Consider the following 12,927-nt stretch of genomic DNA (forward strand, 5'->3'; position numbering starts at 1 on the left):
CTTTGGGATATTTAATATTTTTCCCACCCTCTCTGTCACTAAAAAAACTTTGTGGTTTCCATGAATCATCTCAACCAAATAGCTTGGTATATTTTTGGCTCATCTGAACTATGATACCACACACTCTTTGAAATACTCCTTCCTCAAGTAAAACAGTGTCACACTGTTATTGAGGTGTTGGTGATGTACCAGTGAATTATCCATGGTCCTTATCTTCTGCCACCTAACTGGCCTGGTGTGACTTAGAGAAAATGACTAATCTCTCTCATCTACCATGGGAGTAATGCCTCTTCCACAAATTGTATGAATGTATATGAAGACAAAGTATGAATGTGTGTGAAATTCTTTGTTAAATTTTAAAGTCCTGTGTAAACACGAAGTATTGATTTTATTATGCCTACTTCCAATCATATTAGCTCTAAATCAATTGTATTAATATATGTAAAGATCAAGATATTTTTGTTGGTTTTAGCAGAGTGATTTGCACATAAACATTGAATTGATTGATTCATTTTTGCCTTCAGATTTATGATCCAATGTCTAATAATATTTCAAAATCTTGGCAGTCCATGACTAAGGTTTTCAGTTTCCTTTCTCCTTGGTCTTTCTAAGTTCAAATAGAGTTGGTTTCTATCTATATGACATTGTGGTCACTCAAACATGGAGGGTATATAATCTCATTATACTTTCCTCATAACTTTCCACTTTAGCAAAGGCATCTTGGCTAGCTGTTCTTCACCAACTTTTTATTTGATTTAACTGATTTTAAAGTTTTCTAGCTTTATTTTGGTGTTAGAACTTTTAGCAAAAATCTTTCAGACACAAATGATGAAGTATAACAAAAGTGAGCATTAAAATTTGAATGTGTCATTTTTATTTCTAAAAAAGTATAGTCATGTGTATTTTTCTCTATAACATTTTAAGCATGATCAGAATATATTTTATAGGTGAGGAATCCATGTAAATTATCTCTAAAATAATCATGTTTATACTTTTTTCTCTTTACAGCAAGTCCACTTTATTTGGAAAAGCAGTTATAAAATCAGTTTTGCATATCACCTCTTCAAATTAACCTACCCTGAGAGAGAGGACTGATATGACTTACCAGATATCTGTGTGTGATGAAAAACAAAAGAGTAGAGTGACTCTCTCACCCCAAACCACAGAACACACTGCCATCACATATGCAGGCGAAATCAAGACTTGAAAATGTATTCAAGGCAGCTGCTGAGGGAGGAAATCTGAATGAATTGCTCGTGGAAGACACTACACATCATGTCATCTTGGAAGACATTCATTGTAGGACATAAGAGAAAATTAATTTTATAAATGAAAAACAAAGAAATGAACAATATTGGGGAACAGTTTTATTTTCAATTTGTTTTAATTGGAAGAATTATTTTAAACTTCTTTAGACTTAGATTTTTGTGAAAAACTCTTTCGTATATACATAAAAAGAAAACCTGGTCCTCAGCTTCTCTAACTGACTTTTCCATTACTTCTCTACTTGGGTATGGGTGCTCAAGTATTTGCACACAATACTGTCTTCTGAGCTAGGAAGAGAATTGAAGAGTCAGCATTCCTTAAAAGGGTGCTCTGCTGTTAGTATTGCCTGCAGTTTTTTTGTTTTTTTGTTTGTTTGTTTTTGAAAGTGCTATAACTCACTCTGCAAGTTATAACATTTGTGTTCACTGAGGGATGACTGCTAAGATAGCCATCTGATGGATAGTAACTGATGTTATTTTGTGGTCTCAGAGGTATAAAATATGGTGAGACAAATTCATTTTAGTGGTCTATGAATATATGGAGATAGGAAAGGAATCTGAGTCAGAAATTAGAAAGTGGCATAAAACCAAGAATCCAGCAAACATAGCAAACAAGTGGAGGTCATTCCTGGGCTAGTTGTGGGATTGGAGATGACTTCTCTGTGCTCACTGGGGCTGATAGAGTGCTGAATATGGAAGAGTAAACTGTAAATGACTAGCTGCATATAAGAACCTCAGACCAGGTCTATTTCATTGACTAGAGACTGGACCTGCACAATTCCAAAATGATTACTCACAAAATAATTAATACAATACTATTTAGAGGTGACAAATCCAAATTAGGCCTCAGGCATCCTGAATGTCAATCATGCTTCTAACATTAATTTGTGAGACTTGACTTCACTCATAGTTATTTTTATCATCTGAAAGTGGCAAGGATCCTATTTGCCTCCCTTTCCTCTGTCTAGTGATTACTATGGGCTTCCACAGACCATTACTTAATGGCTTCTACATACAAGGTAACTGGGTGAATCTAAACTCAACTGGCTTTAACCATGATTCTGTGGCAGAGAGTCCTCATATTACACATGAGGAACCTAAGACTTAAGTCTGTTGAGTTACCTGGTCTAGTTCAACTCAGTAGTAAATAGCAAAGATGGGATTAAAATACAGACCTCCTGAATCAAGGCCAATTTTCTTTTACTATATCATGTAAGAATGATTGAGAGATCTTCAAACAAAATGAAGGGCTACAGGAGAATAATGTGTTAACAGCATAGTCACTTCCTCCATGGAAAACTTTCTATCTCAAATATTTTAGTTAAAGTCTTGTTTCTTTTCTAGATGAGGAGATGCATAAATTTGGCTTTCTGAAGAACCTTATTCTAGGCTTTAGATTTTTTTTCAATGTCTCCCTTACTTCCACCACCATCACAACCAAACTCAGATGCTGATTGTTTTCTAAGAAACTGACTGAATAAGAATCAAATTGCAAGTCCATCCCAAACAATGCCATATTAAAGAATACCTACAAAAGATACATATACAAACAATCCAGAGTGTATAAATAAACAAAGAACTTTTATCATAAATTTGGCATTGCATTTTGTGATTTTATATTTGCCAGTTCATACAATGGCCATCATGCTGATGCTTGCCTAGGTTACTCAATTTACCCAAATTCACACAGATAGGTTTTTATTTTACTGCTTATGCCATTCTTGCCAAGTGGTTCTCTTCAAATGTGGTGGAAATCAGGGACATTCAGATTCAAATTCCTGTAGTCATATTGAAAGTACCTAGGATTTTCCTTAAAAGGGAATGCAAAGGAATTTCAAGATGGCAGAGAGTCAAGAAGACTTTATAATCTATTGATTTCTTTACTTGTAAGGGACACTAGCTGCACTTTTGATTGTTTGCTTGTTTTTGTGATTGTCTGACCATCTTCCCAAGGACAGAATTCTGAGTAAACAAATTTCAAACAAAACAAGCAGCAACAAGAAGAACATCTGCACAGATACAAACTCATTTGTAAGGATTGCAAGGGAGGAATCTGGAGTGTGGAGGCTAGTCTCCTTTGAAACTATTCTTTAATAACAGGAGAGACAGTCCTTGTCTCTCCTATTTACATAGAGCCTCCTTTCCATTTTATGTGGTTTTCCCAGTCCCAGAGAAAGCTGTGTTTCACACCCTAAGCCACCCTATGCAGATCACCCTCTTTAAACAGTTGCCGAGATTATTCACCAAATTTCCCGCAGAATAAATCAATGCTCTTATGAAAAGTCAACACCCTGCCTAGTTTATTAACCCCAACTGTTTGCACAGAATTGGTCTAGGTCCTTTGAAGAGTCCAATGAACATACAATTCATGATATTTGACCTCAATAGTATTATGTCTATACAGAGAGGCTAGATAAAATATGTGATATCTAATGTAAACCAAGTCTAGACTCTAGTTCTGGCTTGAAAGCTGAAGGGTGAGTAAGGACAAAATGACCACAGAAAGAGAAAAATGGGTTCCTAACAGAAGTGAGAATTGACCTGAATTCTCAGATTCTTGTTTTGAATAAACTGGAAAATTTGTTTGTAAAGAGTGACCCCAAAGTTAAATTACCAGTATTTAGTAACCTTCTCAATCATTTTAGGAATTCTTATCTTCTCCAATTTTTCCACATTCTTCTCATGCTCCTTTCCTTCCTAATGCCGTATCTTCTTCCTCTCTCCTTCTACTTCCTGACTTTTTGTACTTCTTTCACTCCATATTTTCCTTATCTTCAGGGACTTTGACAAATTGTATCCCCCTATAACTTGTCTTTCTCATGGTCATTTTGTCACCCTTTAATTATATCCCTCATCTTCTTTGATGCTGCATTGGCAGCAGTGAAATCTGATATGCATCAATAGAGACTCGGGGGTTCAGGAAGAAAATCCTGGGAATCTGATGTTTGAGTTGCCAAACACCAAAGAACTTTATGGATCCTCTGCCCAAATTGTGTAAGGGGAACCTGTGACATAGAAGGGCAATGCCTAGAGGATGGAGATGTAAAAAGTGGAGGTAGGAGCACAAAGGAGTAAATTGATATTAGCTAATCTCAACTTTCACCTTGAGCTCATGCTCAGTTATTTTAAGAAAAGAAGAAAAGAATATCATGCATATTGATTACCTACTATGTGCCAAGACTTGTCCTGGGCACTTTCAAACATTTAATTCTCCCAAGAGCCATGAAGGTGGATATTAGTATCACACAAATATAGATGGCGAAACTGAAGCTCAGACAGTTTAAGTCTATCACCCAAGGTCATGCAGCTGACAACAAAAATATTTGATTCTGCCTCTTTGCTACTATTCTAATATGAATTTGATTCCTACCTTCTTTCTTGCAAAGACCACTGCCACCAGACTACCGGCAAAGAGAGCAATCCTAACAGCTGTCTCAGTCTTATAGTAAAGCTTTGATGTCCCTTTGTTGTTTAAGGCAGGACCTTGGGTGCCATGCTGAGGAGAGGACAGGAACAGTCTCAGACAGACCAGGAGGAGACAGGGCTGAGGGCTTGGTCACACAAGTGTGGGCTGGAAGATGCAGGAAGTTGGCAGGTCAGAGGCTACTTTCCAGGGAAGTACGCAGGTAGATATCAAAAGCCTAAACAGTCAGGGTCCAGAGACTCAGTGATCACAGAGGCAGGGACAATGGTTCTATTGAATGGGAAACATGAAGGCAAGAAAAGATCCTAGGACAGGTACTTCTTTTGTTGCCTGCTGGGTGTGAGCAGCTTCGGATCCTAGGTGTTAAAGAAAGTGAGAAGGATCTCAGATACCTGCAGGAAAACAGTGCCTCTTATGGAGCATAAAACAGAGATGGAGAAATTGTTTTCTATGGTCTGTGCTGCATAGGGGCTAATTATTATATTGATTGATGCATTTGAGACATGGGTTTAAGACATGAATAGATGCACCTTTTACATTGCTTACACTTTATGATAGTGTCTACAAAAATCTTAAGAGACAGTGAAGGTTTATGGCTTCCAGCCTCATTATTTTATATCCCTCCCTCCACCTATGATCTAGTATTAACTGTTACCTGTTTACATTTACACCTCCTTCCAATCCCTATCAAAGCCTATTATCTGGTTATATTGAGAGGATAATGGCCATGGGGGTATAGTGCACATTTCTTTCTAGGGGCACTGACTTTACTTTAAATGGAAGCCATGGAAGTTCACTTAGAAAAACTCTAAGCAAGGACTGAGATGATGCAGGGCCCTCTGGATTCCCTAATCACCCAAGAAGTGAGCAGGCAGGTGGTTATTCCACCCACACATAAGGTCAGCCCTGACAGCAGTCAGTTTTCTTTTTTTTTTTTTAATGTGTCCTGGAACCATTTTCTCAGAGTGACATTGACATATGTCCCCATAAATAAATTAGCAACACCATCTCAGCTGACACGTTTGGCAGAAACAAGAAGTCCATGTGCCAGCATGTGGGTTAATTCCCGTGCCCATTCCAGTGGGGAAGATCAAGTGTATCAGTGTGTTTTCATATCACTGAGAAGCAGAGAGCTTTCCTTTTCATTTTCTTGATTTTCACAGAAATATATTTTGACTTATCTATATAAAAGGTGTATGTGAGAAGTTATTAAACTAACAGAAAAGTGATAGAAAGACAGGAGGATAGGTGAGGCAGAAATAGCATTTTATAATTTACAAAAATAGAAATGGGGACTTCACACTGCTTACGCTCTAAATTCTCACTGTGCAAGGTGGATATTTGTGTTCTTTGTATTGTAAATCTACTTCTGTTAAACTTCCATGTGGAATAAAGACATGGAAAAAAAGGTAGAGAAATTCTAGTCCTTTCTACCATGTTCCCTCTGCTCAAAAATGTCTTTATGCCTCTGCAACAATGTTTGGAGAATCTTGTATGCACCAGTTCCAGTATTGAGTATTCCATGGGATAGGGAAAAAAAAGTGGGCATGATCTCCGTTACAAATAGTTAATTGGGAGAAGCAATTACTGAAATAAGCACACCATGTTTATCCAATAAGTATTGACTGAGCATGTGAAATGTGCAAGACCCCATGCTCCATCATCCTAACTCATGCCTATCCTGCAAACAGGCAGTCCTCCTTGTTCAGATAACAGAATTTTTCCACACTCAGGCAAATTATTTCTGACAATACATAGAGTGTTTTTCACATGATTTACTAATCATTTCACATATTTACTGTTCACTTACTCTACATCATTTACTCTTCTGAATGCTGGGATTATGAAAGTGAGTAAGATAGATGAAGGGCCTGCCCCCATGAGCACACAGTCTAGAAACCCTTGATTTTATTTTTAATTTATTTTTTAATTGAAGTATAGTTAATTTACAATATTGTAGTTTCATGTGTACAGCCAAGTGATTCAGTTATACATATATAAAAATCTATTATTTTTGAGATTCTTTTCCATTGTAGGTTATTAAAAGGTATTGAGTATAGTTCCCTGTGCTATGCAGTAGGTCCTTGCTGCTTATTGATTTTACATATAGTTGTGTATATATGTTAATAGCAAACTCCAAATTTATCTCTCCTTCCACATTTTCCCTTTGGTCATTATAAGTTTTTTTTTTTCTTTTGATTTTCAGGGCCACACCTGCAACATAGGGAAATTTCCCAGGCTAGGGATAGAATCGGAGCTATAGCCACCTGCCTTTGCCATGGCCACAGCAACGCAAGATCCAAGCCATGACTGTGAACTCTTAACACAGCTTATGGCAAGGCCGGATCCTTAACCCACTGAGGGAGGCCAGGGATTGAAACTGCATCCTCATGGATTCACTAAGCCCTGATGGGAATTCCAGTTATTATTGTTAATACTTACCCTATTTAATTTTCAAATTAAACTTTTATCATTGGTATGTGTGTACAGGAAAATAATTATATATATATATGAGAATGATTATATACAATATATATTATGTGTATATTATGCATATATATTATATATAATATAATCATGTGTGTGAGTGTGTGTGTATGTATGTATGTGTGCGTGTGTGTGTGTGTGTGTGTGTGTGTATATATATATATATATGGTTTAGTACTATCTGTGGTATCAGGCATTCACTTGGTTTCTTGAAACACATCCCCCATGGATAAGGGAGGACTACTGTATATGCCTTTAGCTCCTACTAGCCTGAAAGCTCTTGAGGGCAATTATTAATATTACTCTATATTCCAAATGCTTAGTACAATGTTCTACAGATGGTAGGCTCTCAATCAATATCTGGGCTATTGTTGAGGAGGATAATTTCTGATACTCAATAGCACACCAACAGACTGTGAGCTCTGCCTCTAAGCAGCAAAGGGTACTTGTACTACAGAGATGTCTTGAGGGACAGATCACGAGTTTGGACTTCACATTGAGTTTGATCTCAAAGGCTATTTCTGCACATCAAGCCATCTGGAGATAGTGTGGGTGCCAGGCATCATGCCTGTGCAGTCATGTATCTCATCCCTTGGTATTTAAATGCTATCTTGGCATGGGACTCTGGTGTCCACAGTCAGCCACAGGCATGGAAAAAGTTCTGACTCCTACTTGTGGGCTGTAAACTTTATTTCCTTGGTTGAACTTAGTTATCTCTTAGGTACAGCCAGTCATCAACTTCTATAGCTGTAAGGCTTCTCATTCTGGGTCTCTAAGAAAATAATCACAAAATCATTTTATTAATGAGAATATGAAATAGAGTTCTAGGGGATGGGTCATATCCAAATCCAGTCCATAAGAAACTGAAAAATGACATCTGCTCTGGAGGATGAATTATTTTAAGTTGCCTTCAGCACTATTCAGTTGCATCAAGATCCAGCTGCCAAGAGAAACAGTATTGGATTCACTTAATGATTTGTGTGATAAGATTGTCTTCTTGCCATTGCTTCCTCCCTTGATGAGGACCATTTTCTCAGTCCCCTTGTCTGCTTGTATGTGCATCTATACAAACTGTGCCATTTTGCCCATAGTGTTTCTTTGGAAATTTGAAAGAGAAAATCTGAAGAAATAGGTCAGTATTTACTACACATTTTTAAACCACTTTTTCCTTTGAATAAACTCAGAAAGGTAACTCTTATTAATTATTTAAAAATAAAGACTCTGAGACCCAAAGGCCTAAGAGATTGTTAGAGGCCCCATTTTGAGATAATAGAGGAACCAGGACTAGAAACCAATGTAAGACTTGAAACAAGGTCAGAAGAGAAATTACGTAGTAAGATTTCAAAGATTCTGGAAAGGGTATCTACCTTCCATATGTCCTTGGCCGACTAATTAATTGTTTATCATGACTATTTAATAAACACTAATAATGTATAAGAATATGTGGACAAATATGGGGAGTGTGAAAAGGATGCTTACAATTCCAATTTGGAGTGATTTTGAAAAGATAATTAAAATATTAGTGAGATGTATGTTAGTTTGAGGATTAGCAGATGCGAACAATTATATATAGGATAGGTAAACAACAGTGTACTAATGTACTACCCTATAGTGCAAGGAAATATATTGAATACCCTGTCATAAACCACAGAGGAAAAGAAAATGAAAAACAGTGTGTATATATATACACACATTCTTTTTCATTTATATATAACTCTTCCATAAAGCAGAAATTAATACAAAATTGTAAATCAACTATACTTTAAAACTTTAAAAAAAGAAAAGAAAAATCAATATATAGACAATAAATGATAACTGAGCTCAGAGGAGGACAAGAACACCTTATGTAAATGCAATGAATTATTATTGATTAGTAGAAAGGAAATAAAAGTAGAGATTAGTCTCTCATTCAAAGAGAAGAGGGAAGTAAGAAAAATACATAGACTGGAAAGTCCAATACTGGTTTAGACTTTGAGGAATGCAGAAGTCAGGAAAGGCAGGATGGACTTAAATTCTGAAGGTATTTTAATTCCTGACTAAGAAGTTTTGTCTTTTTCTTGTGCAGTTAGAGGCGCCTTTTCTTTTTCAATTTTTTTTAACGGTTATTTCTCCCATTTCTTTCCTACTATACAGCATGGTGACCCAGTTACACATACATGTATACACTCTTTTTTCTCCCGTTATCATGCTCCATCATAAGTGACTAGACATAGTTCCCAATGCTGCACAGCAGGAACTCATTGCTAATCCACTCCAAAGGCAATAGTCTGCATCTTTTAACCCCAAGCTCCCAATCCATCTCACTCCCTCCCCCTCCAACTTGGCAACCATAAGTCTATTCTCCAAGTCCATGATTTTCTTTTCTGTGGGAAGTTTCATTTGTGCCACATAGTAGATTCCAGGTATAAGTGATATCATAGTAGATTCCAGGTATAAGTGTACTGACTGACTTTACTCAGTACAAGAGTCTCTAGTTCCATCCAAGTTGCTGCAAATGGCATTACTTTGTTGTTTTTATGGCTAAGTAGTACTCCATTGTGTATATATACCACATCTTCTGAATTCAATCACCTTTTGATGGACATTTGCATTGTTTCCATGTCTTGGCTATTGTGAATAGTGCTGCAATGAACACGTGGGTGCATGTGTCATTTTTAACGGAAGTTTTGTCCGGATATATGCCCAAGAGTGGGGTTGCTGGGTCATGTAGGAGTTTTATGTATAGCTTTCTAAGGTACCTCCATACTGTTCTCCGTAGTGGTTGTACCAGCTTACATTCCCACCAACAGTGCAGGAGGGTTCCCTTTTCTCCACAATCCCTCCAGCACTTATTTGAAAATTTATTAATGATGGCCATTCTGACTGGTGTGAGGTGGTATCTCATGGTAGTTTTGATTTTCCTTTCTCCAATAATCAGTGATGTTGAGCATTTTATCATGTGCTTGCTGGTCATCTGTATATCTTCCCTGGAGAAATGCCTACTTAGGTTTTTTGCCCATTTTCAGTTGGGTTGTTGGCTCTTTTCTTCTTGAATTGTATAAGTTGCTTGTATATTTTAGAGATTAAGCCCTTGTCCGTTGCATCATTTGAAACTATTTTCTCCCATTCTGTCAATTGTCTTTTTGTTTTCTTTTTGGTTTCCTATGCTGTTCCAAAGCTTTTCAGTTTGACTAGGTCCCATGGGTTTATTTTTGCTCTTATTTCTATTGCTTTGGGAGACTTACCTGAGAAAATATTCATGAGGTTGATGTCAGAGAGTGTTTTGCCTATGTTCTCTTCCAGGAGTTTGATGGTGTCCTATTTTATATTTAAGTCTTTTAGCCTTTTTGAGTTTATTTTTGTGCATGGTGTGAGAGCGTGTTCCAAAACCAGACGAAGATACCACCAAAAAAGAAAATTGCAGGCCAATATCTTTGGTGAATATAGACACAAAAATTCTCAACAAAATTTTAGCCAACCAAATACAACAACATATAAAAAAGCTCATACACCACAACCAGGTGGGATTCATCCCAGGTTGACAAGGATGGTTTAACATATACAAAACAATCAACATCATGCACCACATTAACAAAAGAAAAGTCAAAAACCACATGATAATCTCAATAGATGCAGAGAAAGCATTTGACAAAGTCTAACATCTATTCATGATAAAAACTCTTACCAGAGTAGGTATAAAAGCAACATACCTTTACATAATCAAAGCCATTTATGACAAACCCACAGCAAATATAATACTCAATGGAGAAAAGCTGGAAGCCTTCCCACTAAAATCTGGAACAAGACAAGGATGCCCACTCTCACCATTGTTTTTCAATGTAGTACTGGAAGGCTATGGTACAGCAATCATATAAACAAAAGAAATAAAAGGCATCCAAATATGAAGAGAAGAGCTAAAACCGTCACTGTATGCAGATGACATGATACTCTACATAGAAAAACCCTAAGGACTCAACCAAAAAACTACTTGAAATGATTAATAAATTCACCAAAGTAGCAGGATATACGATTAACATTCAGAAATCAGTGGCATGTCTGTATACTAACAATGAAATATTAGAAAAGGAATACAAAAATACAATACCTTTCAAAATTGCACCCCAAAAATCAAATACCTTGGAAGACACCTGACCAAGGAGGTAAAGACTTATATGCCAAGAACTACAAAACATGAATCAAGGAAATTAAAGAAGATGTAAAGAAATGGAAAGATATTCCTTGCCCCTGGGTTTGAAAAATTAATATCATAAAATTGGCCATACTACCCAAAGCAATCTACAGAGTCAATGCAATCCCTATCAAATTACCCATGACATTTTTCACAGAACTAGAACAACAAACATGTATATGGAACCATGGAAGACCCATAATTGCCAAAGCAATTCTGAGGAACAAAAACCAAGCAGGAGGCATAACTCTCCCAGACTTCAGGCACTATTACAAAGCCACAGTCATCAGGACAGTGTGGTAATGGTACCAAAACAGAAAGATAGACGAATGGATTAGAATAGAGAACCCAGAAATAAACCCTGACACCTATGGTCAATTCATCTTTGACAAGGGGGGCAAGAACATAGAATGGTAAAAAAACAGTCTTTTCATCAAGTATTGCTGGGAAACCTGGACAGCTGCATGGAAATCAATGAAACTAAGAGGCACTTTTTCAAAGAATGCTTTAATTCTAACCTGCTCTTCTGACCTTGAAATAAAATGCTAATTTGATTTTCTGTCTTTTTTGATGCTATTCATGCCTCCATTCTAACTCTTTTTTCTCATATCTCTTATGAGTTTCAGGGCTCAGTCCAAATTCTACCTCTTTTTCAATTTATGAAACCATTATACATAAAGTCCATAATCTTCCACTTCCATGTTTGATCAGTTATATTTCCATAATGTTATCTGTTATGCTTATATAAACCACATAACTCTGTTCATTATAAACATTGTTAAAATGTAAACTCTTTAAGGTCAAAAACATAGTTTTTATCTCTGTTTTTTTCAAAGTACAGGCCAGAGCTCATGATAGAATTATGTTGACTGGAACTGAGGAAAGGCTGTTAGTAAGGACGAGGCATTGTGTTTATACCACAAATATCTTGAAATATAATTTTAGTATCTCTAAAAATACAAACACTTTAAAAAAGTTATTAAAACATTTCCATCATTCAATGTCAGCTTTAAGAGTTATGAGGACAATGGATGCATGATAGAATATAGCATGTTTTTCCTTAAAACTACTATTACAAAGAAAGCTGAAACATTTTTGATTTATTTCAAAACCATTCTCTTAAGACATAGAATCTAGTTGTATGAATTCAAAGAGTTTGTGTAATAATTATCAGCATTGGAAAAAAAGACCTAAACTTTCTTTTCTTTTTTGTCTTTCCCAGGGCCACACCCATGGCATATGGAGGTTCCCAGGCTAGGGGTCTATTTAGAGCTGTTGCTGCTGTCCTATGCCAGAGCCACAGCACTGCCAGATCCAAGCCACGTCTGTGACCTACACCACAGTTCATGGCAAAGCCAGATCCTTAACCCACTGAGCAAGGCCAGGGATCAAGCCCACAACCTCATGGTCCCTAGTCGGATTTGTTAACCACTGAGCCACGAAGGGAACTCCAAAAAGACCTAAACTTTTGAAAAATTGACTGTTTGTTCAACATGTGTGGAAATCTTACTATGTGGGGATGCTGGGCTAGATGCAGAGGTAACCTGAAAATGTGACGCAGAAACTTTAGAAAGTTTTTGAAA

The sequence above is a fragment of the Phacochoerus africanus genome, chromosome 8 (assembly GCF_016906955.1).
Source record: "Phacochoerus africanus isolate WHEZ1 chromosome 8, ROS_Pafr_v1, whole genome shotgun sequence".
Classification (NCBI taxonomy): Eukaryota; Metazoa; Chordata; class Mammalia; order Artiodactyla; family Suidae; genus Phacochoerus; species Phacochoerus africanus.